The sequence below is a fragment of the Agelaius phoeniceus genome, chromosome 8 (assembly GCF_051311805.1).
Source record: "Agelaius phoeniceus isolate bAgePho1 chromosome 8, bAgePho1.hap1, whole genome shotgun sequence".
Classification (NCBI taxonomy): Eukaryota; Metazoa; Chordata; class Aves; order Passeriformes; family Icteridae; genus Agelaius; species Agelaius phoeniceus.
In genome coordinates, this window is record NC_135272.1 from 22,347,047 (window position 1) to 22,358,675 (window position 11,629).

At 40.3% G+C, this 11,629-nt stretch overlaps 1 long non-coding RNA gene across 1 annotated transcript; it reads right to left on the reverse strand.

Moving 5' to 3' along the window:
* Positions 1-210: 210 nt before the first annotated feature.
* LOC143694613 (uncharacterized) lies at positions 211-7,685 on the reverse strand. Its single transcript, XR_013183183.1, has 3 exons — positions 7,513-7,685; positions 7,332-7,419; positions 211-315 (listed from the first exon to the last, which is right to left on the reverse strand). It is a non-coding gene; the product is annotated as an uncharacterized LOC143694613 (long non-coding RNA).
* Positions 7,686-11,629: the final 3,944 nt, after the last annotated feature.

Sequence of the window (11,629 nt, forward strand, 5' to 3'; positions counted from 1 at the left end):
ATGTGACTGATCCCTGTACCTGTAACTATATTCCTCATGATGCTGCATCTCATTTTTCTGCAGATTTCATACTGCACCTCGAGGGTCCTCACTCTCAGGTTCAGGATTTAGAGGACAGGCTAAGGGACAGCTGCCCTCCTGGAAGGCCAGGGACAAAAGCATTAAACCCACTATTACCTGCAAAATGGAAGAGACACTGTTTTTATCCCGTTGGCCACAGGACTGAAGCAGGGGTACTGGAGAAAATCAAGACACCAGGATTTTGACACAGCTGTTCATCCATACTCGTCCCACATTTCCCTGCAGCCATCAGACCTGAATAAAGACAGAAGGGATGTTCATGGAGCAGCTAACTTCCTCAGACAACACACATCTCCTGGACCTGGCACCAGCTGTAGGAATGCTCAAACAACTTTTTTTCTCTTTCCTTTTCTTTCAAATAGTATTTTAAAGATAAGCACGTTCAAAGAGGGAAACATTTCCACAAAAAGGAGCAAGCAAAGAGATGGCTCAAAAGAGACCTGAGGCAAATTAAAGCCCAATTTAACTTTTGCTCAATAACTTCACTTTATTTGGATGAATCATTTATGTGGCGAAAAACTTCAGCTTACTACACTAGAAAACTCAATTAATTGCCAAAGTGCTGAGAGAATAGGGAAGGGGAAGCATGGAGGCAGAACTCCAGCTACCAAGTGAGAAGCAGAAATAAAAGCCTTTTGACACAGAGCATTAGAAACACTGAAGAGGAAATGGGAAGAGTTCCTTTGCCCCTGTCCACAGCAGGAAGAATGCTTGCATGGGGGAGTTGATGAATGATAAGAGAGAATAAATCCAGGTGCAGGACTCAGGAATGACTTGTACCACACTATGCCATTGCAGGTGGGCCCCAAGTGAACAGCCAAAGGCCACAGGGGAGCTTTGAAGTGGAGAGGGGCAACACTGTCAGTGCCTCAGCTGCCCCACTAGCACAGTCAGCATCCTCACTGCCTCCACTGATGGGTCAAAAAGAGGGTTTGCCTGACTGTTCCTTGGATTATGAAGGATCTTTTATCTTGGCATTTTCCCAGTTGCTCAGTGCCATTTAGCATAAGGACTGGAAGCTTCTTAGGGGCTGCTCTGTCTCTGCTCTCTAGGCACAAGGTACCAAGAGTATTGAGAACAAAGGGAAATCACAGCCTTGCCTCTACTGCCAAGAGATGAGAAGACAGAATCAATCTACAGCCTTTTTCACATTACTGCTTTTCTTTCAGATCTGTAACTACACAAATTCCTCTTAAACACACAGGAAAGTTAAGTCCCACTTAGCAAAGTATCAGACAACTTCTCAGTTGTAAAGAATCCGTCCCATCAAAGTGTGAGAAGCCAGTTGTGGGCCAGGAATTGATTGTGAATTACGGCTTTTTTTCAAAGGGAACAATGATAATGAACACTTTGCTGTCTAGAAAGCTTAAACTTAGGAGCAGAAACCAAAATTTTAACTAAATTTTTCTGCTGGCTCCCTTGTTTGCTTATTAAATGCGGAGGAAGGAATATTAGGTTCAAGTGGTAGTAATAGAAAAAAGGAAATTCAATGATAGCTTGATTCCTGTGGTCTCTCAAGTTTTATCACATTGGAATATGTTTAACCCTTCAAAACCTGGTCATTTCTCATCTGTGGTAGGAAAACTGCTTTGTTAGAAAGAGAAAAATGCAGTGGTGCATATGGTGTGCCATTAGTAAGTCTCACACCCCATAATAGGAACATTTGTACACAAATGTGGTTTTTGGGATCTAGCCAAGAGCAGAGCACCCTGTGAATCATAATGCACAGCTAATGAGTTATTTTTGGTAAATTTGGCACTCAGAGTTAATAGAACCAATTTGTCCCCAAAAAGCTAAATCACTTATCGCTTCTTTGGAGGTGCTAAGTGGATCTAGAACTTCAGGATGCTGTCAATAAAAATGAAAGAGGCACAAAGCTGCCTGTTAATTTGTGCTCCTCTCTGCTTCTGTTTAGAACAAAGCTAAGATGTATGAGATGCTCTGACAGGCTGGGAAATTCATTACAGGAAGCAACAGTGCAATTTAACTGTGCTCCAGGGCTGAGGCTGGTTGCCTGAGGGAGGTGACCACAAACAACATAGACTATTAATTTTGGGAAACATCTGATTAAACAGCGAGACCCAAAGTGCAGAGCCCTGAAAAGATGGGGAACTGCCCATGTCCAAGCATGGGAGATGTGGAGCTTTGGTTCAACCTGCTACAGACTGCTTATAAATTCAGATCTGAAATAATATTTCACATCCTTATGAAACAGAAAGGTATTCAATTCAAATTGAAATTGAAGGGAAGGCGGGGAGGTTAATATGAGGTTTTGGTTTGGGAATGTCTCTGGTGACAGAAAAAAAGTCTAATTATTTTCCATTTAGAGAGTATGTCTCCAACCCAGAAAGTCATTGCTACAGCTGTATTTCCTATGGGAAATTCCCCTTAACTCCTCCCTTTCAGGTGTAAGTTGTCATTAATGCCCTTGCTATGTTGAGCAAAGGAGCTGCATATGAATGTGCAAAAGATATCCACTGAAGTTTCCACTTTAATATCCAATGAAAAATGTATTTGGGTAGGGAACTCTAGTTTTGAGTGTATAGCAATTGTCTGCATTAACCAACCAGTCTAAGTGGAGTGCACTGAATAGGAAATGAGAGTAAAGCAAAAGTTAGAGCCATGCCAAACTACCTGAGTGTAATGTGGATAGCAGTGAACTGTGACTCATGTCATGTTGTGTTATGTAGCGTCAAATCACCGCACGGTGTGACACAACGTAAGCAACATGAGTGGCGTGAATGTGACACAGCACAGCCTTTTTCCCTCTCTCCTTCTCTTTCCTTTTTTTTTCTTTTTAAGAGCATTTTACTTTTAATCAGATAGCTGCTGTCAATTCAGATAACAGCTGCCTGACCCAAATTTTCAGCTGACTGAAGTGGACAAGTACTGAAGTATGGACTTTCTATTGCAGAAAGTTAACATTCTAGACTAGCCTGGCATCTAAAAATACTCCTGCCTCATTCTCTTCCCCCGTCTGCTTCTTCCTCCCCTTACACCAGTTATGTTTTCTTACTGATACCGAATCAATAATTTCATTTCTATATTACAAATCTTAAAACAATGCAGGCAAAAAAAGTATACTGGAATTTTACTTACTGATGTTTAATTATTAATGTAGGCTTCTTTAAACATATTTGGCTCTCTGAAACAGCTCTTTAGAGCTGTGTTCCATTTCTTATTGCTTACCTATTCTGTTTGTTCTCTGCCTCCCTGATCCTTTTCGATTTTCTGCAGGTTAGCAAGTGCTGTATTGTCTGCTTTTGAAATGTGTCTTTAGGCTGCTTTTGTTTGACAAGGAATGCCAAGGCTGAGCTGACAAAGTCTGTTTGAAAATCTTTTTCCAGGTATACAAGATCAGTAAGTCTGTTCAATGTATTCTGCGATTAGTATTTTTCTTCAGATATTTATATCAACATTTCAGGTTTAGTGAAAGATGTTTTCTGAGCATACCTGTCAGTGGGAAACCTACTAAAGGTAAGTAACACTATCATTTATATATTCAAATGTATAAATATATTTATGGTAAATAGTTGACATCTCTCTCCATATAACTTAAAAGAAAATATACCTTTAACAAGCACTCAGCCACTGTTCTTTTCAGAGGTTGAAACAAATATCAGGGTACGAAAGCTGTCTTTTAGGTATTTTGGCTCTAGCTCTTTACAACCAGGATCATTTTAAACATAATATTTAGATTTCTGCACCCTTTCCCCTGCAGGGGCCAGGGCACTGGGGATAATGTTTGTCCTGTAAGGCAAACTTTCAGGTGAAAAAAGCATTTATGTATTCAGAAATCACACACTCATGAATTCCAACTAGGATTTTTTGCTAATCATTTTGGGGTTTTTTTTTAACTGAAGACACATGTCTTGCCTTTTACCTCTGCAGCTGCAACAGAGATGACATCCTTGACAAAGCAATTTGGTGGAAGCTGTTCACAAAGCCTACCTAGAAGAGGCAAAGTGAACAAAGGCAGCACAATTAAAATATGTAAACTCCTCTTTTAGGGACACATCTCCTATTTGCCATGGGACGCAATGGCCTCAAGAGGCAACATTCCATGCTAATGACTAGAGTGAATTTTGTGAACCCTTGGAGAAAAAGTACAACAGCCCCAAAATCTTACTTTTTATTCCTCTCCTCCGTAGAGCTGCCATAAGATATTTCTATTGTCACTCTGATCAAGGCTGGAGCCTGATGCACACTGTCTTTACATGAGGATGTGGGAGAAAATTATTCCCCTATACCAGGTAGTGCTGGGATTTTCCAGGTGTTGCAAGGATTTCCAGGTAGTGCTGGGATTTTCCAGGTGGTGCAACTTCCCTCTGAGCTGGAAATGAAGGTTTGTGCAGAGGATTTAACACCACGTGTCAGTGAGTTAGCAACAATATGAACGGAAGGCAGACCATGGACCTAAGCTGAAGAACAGAAGTTTAAATGTAGAAATGAGTTTTCTTTCTGATCACCACAGCAAATGCTTGTTGGAAAGCAGAAGGCATATAAGGGATTTGTGAATCACTCCTATGGTGAGATTAGCTCCTGTCTTATCTAAAAGGCTGAAGAAATTCTTCAACAAGAAAAAATTCTCATTTTCTTGTGACTGAAACTTTAAGTACTGGAAGGGTCAAACTCTTAACTGTAAAATAAGCTACACTTTGTTTTGTGTTCTTTTGTTTGTTTGTATCTTTGTTTTTCATGGAGGACTAAACCAAAGACCTAAACTTTTGAATACCTATACCTAAACTTTTGAAGACCTATACATTTGAATATATAAATGATAGTGTTACTTACCTTTAGTGGTTTCCCACTGACAGGTATGCTCAGAAAACATCTTTCACTAAACCTGAAATGTTGATATAAATATCTGCAGAAAAATACTAATCACAAAACATGAAAATCAAAATGCAGACTCCAATTTTGTAACCTTAACCTAAAGTTGCTTTACTGTTATTGCATTTTAAGATTCTCTTCTCAATTAATAAAGTTAACATTTACATACCCTATATCTCCATCAGGCAATAAGCAAAGAGATTCCTACATCAACTGGGTGTGTTAAAATTCCACTGTCCTCTCTTTTTCCATATACCACTAAATTTTAAAACAACATCAAGATAATAATAGGCAGCCCAATCCTACCAAGGCATGACCTTGTCAAATCATGATCAAAAGAGATGAGCATGCATGCTCCGTGTTTTTTTCCCAAAGGGCATGGTACAGAGCTGAGAAAGACCATCAGAGCCAAGATTGGAAGCTATAAAATATGTGCCCCTTTAAAAATGTATTTTACTTTCACTTAATTTCAGCTATATTAATGCTAATAGCAAGAAAAATCTGTGGGTCTAATAATCCATTGCACATTCCTTGCCCAAGGAAAGAAGTAATAGAAAATGTTTGGGTTTTATGTAAATAAAAACCATAAATATTCTAACAGTTTTCTGATATAGAAAAAGTACTAAGCTAGTGCATTTGAAACTAGAAAAGGAAAACAATTGATCTTAACTTTGAAACATGCAAAAGTATTTGCCTCATGATCTTTTGCCATTGAAAATGAAACTAGTCAATTCAAATGTAAGAAGTTGGTCCTGTTTAAAAGGTGCCTGGCTCTCTAATTACATGAGAAGTACCTTTATTTAATAATTCATTAGAAATATGGGGGGGGCAAGATAAAGATAAAGTCTAAAAATACCCACCATGTAAACTACTGAACTGCTCTCTTAAAATTAAAAGCTGAAATTCTTTGACTGCCTCATTTTCTAGCAGAACACAAGAAAGGAATATTTTAGTTGGTTCTCACCCTCCAGGCAAAGTAGTATAGAACCTCTGGCCTGATTCCAACCCCATTATCAAAGGACCACTCACCTAATCTAAAAAAGCAGCTCTTCATCAATTTATCATTAACAAGAGCATTACAATATAATGTAGGAAAACGGCTTTTCACCAGGGATTCAGTTAATGGGAGTCTAGAGCCACATAACAAGCATGGCAGAAGATATTCCACAGTAGGTGAGGATAATATACATATATTCTACACAAAGAATACTGCAAATAACTTCTATGTTGCTGATGAACTCTCTCAAGTACTTAGTTTTAAAATTTAGCTTTAAAAGTTGAAATACTGTTGAATTCTGCAGCAACATACATAAATGCAAAGTAATTAACTGCTGACTCCCTGTGAAAATATTTTATACAATATATTTGGTATTGGTTAAAGTGTGACTCTGGTAGGTTTTTGTGGAATTTCACTAGTGCTGATTCCTGTTCATTGTCTATCCCACCACCTCTAACGTCAGAGTTCAAAAATCACAAGCCAAATATCCAGAATTCAGGTTAGTTATGATGTCACAAAAAAACCCATGCAAGAGATCTTTGACTTTTTATTTTCCTTGTGAGGCTTAGGAATTTTCTTCTCAATCTAAATCCATAGTCTATGAAATAGTGTATTCGCCCCATGATGTTTAAACACAAGCTGAATTTGGACATATTATTTCTATGAATTCTGTTTCAGGCAGATGTTGGTACTGTCAGGCAAGCCCCAATACCACAACTGATGAGTGCCATGCCAGTGGCCAGGCTGCTGTACCACCCTTGGTCATTAATGTCACCTCACTGCTCTACTGCATCCCACAGGAGCAGCAATTCCAGCCAGACTAGGCCAGGTAAATAACTTTATGCAGCTCACCAAAGCTTCCACACAGAGTTGGTGACATATTTTTGAGCTGAGATCAGCTTGGAGACAAAAAATGGCATCTGTTCCAGCCTAAAACCTGCCATGTAAAGTTAACCCATCAATGATGCTTGAAAGAAGAGGAGCAGCAGAATGAGCTTGTACCAGATCAGCATTTTGCATCATGAGGCTGCAGGTTTTTGGGGACCTTTGACAGGATCAATGAGACTAACTACATCCTGTGGCCTCATTTGAACTCAAAACAATAAAGAACACAGAGAGAGCACACTGGAGTTCCACAACAAAGCCAGAAAAACACTCTCACACTATCTGTATTTCTAAAATAGCTTCATCTTAACAGACATTGTTATAATCCTAATATGATGCTTTCTTAGCATGTAGGCTTACTAAACTATCATACTTTAAGATACTTAAAAACAGCATTTCAGATTTACTTGGTGTAAATGAGCAATTTCCCACCAGCTGTAAGAAATTAATCTATTATAGACCATACAAAAAGTTCCTGTGCTTAGGTGATGATAAAATAAATTATGGGGGGGAAAAAGCCACAAAATTCATTTACCTTCAGTAAATTATTAGGTCTGATGAAACAGGGAACCATGTGACACTTCCACCACTTCAAATCAGATCTAGGAGTGAAGTTATGGATCCTGCAAAAAACACCAAGTGTTGCTATACATAACAGTTCATCTGATCAGCAATGCAGGTCACAGCAAACACTTCACCCCAGTGCTCTGGCTTACTGTGCAGGGCTCCCTGCAGAGTGGAGACGAGTTCAAGGTCACTACCCTGAAATTTGAAGTGCACTGCAGGACTGGCCCCATCTACCTGAGAGACCTCCTTCCCCTTCTCTGATCACAACCTCCCATGACAGCTGCATTTCTCCAAACAGTGAATCTGACAGCCAAACAGGCAAGATGCTCCTGAGAGGAGGAGATGACTTTTGGAGGAGCTGGACATGGACTATGGACCTTCTTCCCTGAGGAGAGAAAAATAAACTCACTTGCAAACTTCAGTGTAAATCTCATCTTTCCAGCTGAACAGCCCTCAATAACATCATCAAACAAAGTGAAATTCTATAAAATAATCAAATTCCTTCCCTGAAAGGCTGAGAAGAGACAGAGGGAAGTGCTTCATACAAAAAGACTCACTCACACACACACACTGCTCTTAGTAACAGAGTGTTTTGATATTACAGTGCATGAGGGGATGTACACCAGAGCATACTGAGAGCAAACAACACAGCTACAGCAATGTTTCAGGAACAGGATTAGGAGATGTACCACACTGCATCAAATACGTAATGAAGTGCTCACACAGATATTTGATGTTCTTTCCTGTTGGCCTCCACGTGTTGCCAAAGGAGCTGGTGTCCTCATACACAGCTTAAACACAAAAGTGACATTCTTTCTTGAAATACTTTGAGCATCATTGGACTGGGGATATTCCCTTCCAAAGCAGCTGGTGGTGTCTGCTAACAAGTTGTTTTTGACAATAGCTTCTTATAGCATGGCAGATAATTTCCTTTTGCCTATCTCCCTTCAAATGAGGAAAAACAAGACCAGAATGGCTGTGCATACACAAAACCATGTTCTGCCAGTATTTTCAAGATTTCCTCCCTCACTTACTCTGACCCAAGACAAAGCAGCAAAACTGAAAGAAGGGGGCAAGGGGCATGTACACCAAAATGAATTATGCCAGTAGAAGCTCTCCACTTTGATACTTCCACAAGATTTAATTTTTATTTCCATTTTTGAAAGACATATTTTGTAACCCTATTCATGAGATATTTGAAACAAGGCAATGATTGTGCCCTATTTAAAACATACCAAATCAGGATGCTTAAACCTCAGAAAGGATAATCCAAGAATTTATTGGCATTTATTCATCCTGATGAAATGCTTTCATTTAAAGGAACTGACACCTACAGGGAAAAATCCACTTTGCCAGAAAATTCCCAGCCAAAGCCAACAAAGAGCATCCTTCTGAAAGGAAAGAAGAAAAAGTTCTAAGAGGTATGGCTCTGTTAATGGCAAACATTAATTTCCACATGTGACAAAGTCAGGTCAAACCCATCAAGAAGATACACAAAGGGCTTCCCTCTGCACACCACCGTGGAGCCCCCTGACTGCATCCCACTGCAGGCAGGTGTGGGGAAATGCACAGATTGCAGCACCTCTACAGGAAAAGGCTGATTTCAGAGAACACAGTGTCTGTACCAGTTAGATAAGGGATCTGACCAGGCAAAGCACAGCAGTGAAGGAGGAGAACCAGGCTGAGAAGCTGTAGGAGCAGCAGTAGGAGACGGGGATAAAGGTTACTGAAGGTCAAGTACAGCTGGCGCATCGCTGCTGGCACGAAATTGCTGCTGCATTCCAGGAAATCATTCCCTCTCATCTTCCTGAGCCTGTCACATCCTATTTCACTTACTGGTTCCTTTTCAAGGTGTTCGTCTTATTTGTCTCCTTGGGTTTGCTGTTTATCTCCATTTATTCTCAGCATAATTTGAGGCTCGTTGTTTGAATTCTGTGACTGGTGGGCAGGTGGGGGAGAGTTAACCTGTGTAATGATTTGGAGAATCTACGTGGGAAGGAGAGAGAACAAGATTAGTAGAAGTGATTACAGCAGGAGTTGTGATGGGAATATCATTTCAGCAGAGTGAGCAGTGGGGGACCAGCTGGCCTGTGTCTCGTCATTTTTGCAGAGAAAACTGAAGGAGCTGCGTTACTCTGTGTGAGCCGTGTCCGGGAGCTATGAAATCACCTACTGATGAATAAGCTGGAAAGTTGTCTGAAATAAAGTTTAGGAAGCAGTGACATACCTCACACAATTCCAGCTTTATGGTAATGTATGTTAGATAATTAGCACCAATGGGTAAGAGGCATGAATACTCATACATGGAAAGCAAAGCATTAGCATATATTTAAGAGATTACAGTTAAATTTATCATGAGCTACCTGTCTCTGCTGGAACAGTTCTTACAGCAGCAATCTGAGTCCTCTTTGGAAAAGAAAAAGATATTAGGACTTCACATTTGGCTTGCAGGGGGTTCTTCTGAAGAAACCAAAGCTTGCTGTTCAGAAATGAGCTGTGGAACCCCCCACCCTGATCACCAGCCTGGGCTGTGGGGCAGCCACTGGGACGAACAGCTGGGGCTGCCCCATGCCAGACACAGATGGTCCCAGCCAGCCCAAACCAACCCCCTGCAGGGCAGGCTGAGCCCCCAGCCATGCATAGGGCACCTCTGGGAAAACAGATCTAAAGGAAGGGCTGAAAATGCCAGGTGTAGAAAAGAGGAGGGAACGCCAAGGTCAGAGGAAGACATGCCCCATAACAAAGCAGAAGTTCCCTGCAGCCCATGGCAAACCCCATCCTGGAGCAGAAGAACACTCCTGACAGGAATGCAGCCCCTGGAGCCCACTCTGGAACAGAAGAAAGGGGCAAGGAGGAAGGAAAAGCAGAGAACTGTGATGAGAGGATGATGAGGAAAATCAGAGAACTGATTGCAGGCCCCAGCCACACTGCACCATTCAGGCAGGTGTAGAGAAATCTGGAGTGAAGTTGAAGCTGAGGAAGGGGGGATGAAAGGTGTTTGAATGTTCGTTTCTCTGTTTCTCAGTACCCAAGCCAATAATTAAATGTTTGTTTTAGCTAGCAATAAATTAAATTAGTTTTTCCCCAAGCTGAGTCAAATATTTGAGAGAGACTGTCTCCTACCTTCTTCTGAACATGGGAATCTATGTCTACATCTTCACTTCAGGACAAGTGAGGATGGATCTGGGGCAACTTGCCTTTTCCAGAGGCAAGATTTGAAGTCAGCTCATCTGTTGTGCCTTGCATCTGCAACAGGAGCTAAAGTTCCTTTGAACTACACTCAGCCATGTCTTGCATTCATAACACAGCTCCTGCCTCCTCTCGGCACCCTGCCCTGGGTGAGATATCTTCTCTGGCCCTAGTCATAGCTATAATGTATTTTAATTTTAGCATTGCAATATGTCAATGTGTGCACTGTGCAGGTTTTAATCCTATTGCTAACAGTTTACCAGACAACTGAGTAAAAGATATTCTGTGCTCTGAATCTCCGGGGTAATGACTTAATTACACTAAACTTGTTTCCTGCATGTCTCACCCGTTGTTATGCTTGCAAAACAATTCACATTAAGAATGCTCTATTTTTACAACCTTGCCCAAGTGCAATTCTTTTAATTTCTTCATCTGTTTCTTCTGGGAAGTTTAAGAAAATATCTTTAAGTTACTGTTGAATTAGGGAGAAAATAATCCTCTCATGTTCAAAGAAGAAAATCCCAGAACCTCAAACCACACTTTTTCATCTATGCAGTCCTAGAAATAATGCTGAGGGTTTATCATTTCATGTATATTGCAAAACCTAAGTAAAAACCACTTGCATCTTCTGAGAACAAAAATGAGAAGGAATAAGATGAATAAGAAATGCTACCAGGAAAAGACAGAAAACTAAGTGTAAATGGAGGTAAGCTACAGCTAAAGTGGCTGTAAGGTTACTCACGGATGGAATACTTGCACATACTCTGATACATAAAATCTGCAATTAAATTTTAAAAGAAATTCCTAAGCCAAGGATTTGGTCCATCTAAGAGGGAGAAAGATGCTGAAATTTAAGGACTCTACTGTTTTCTTGGAATTCCTTTTTTATTGTCTTGGAATTCCTTCCTTTTCTTCTGTCTCTGATAAAGACAGAGCTGTTTCATATACTGACTGATGTTGCTCATGTTGTTACAAGACAATTTGCAGATAATATTTTCAAAAGGACACATAAAGAAAAGAGTTTTTGAGGGACAAATCTTATTTCTGTTCACGTACCCAGACTCAGAATAAGCAGTT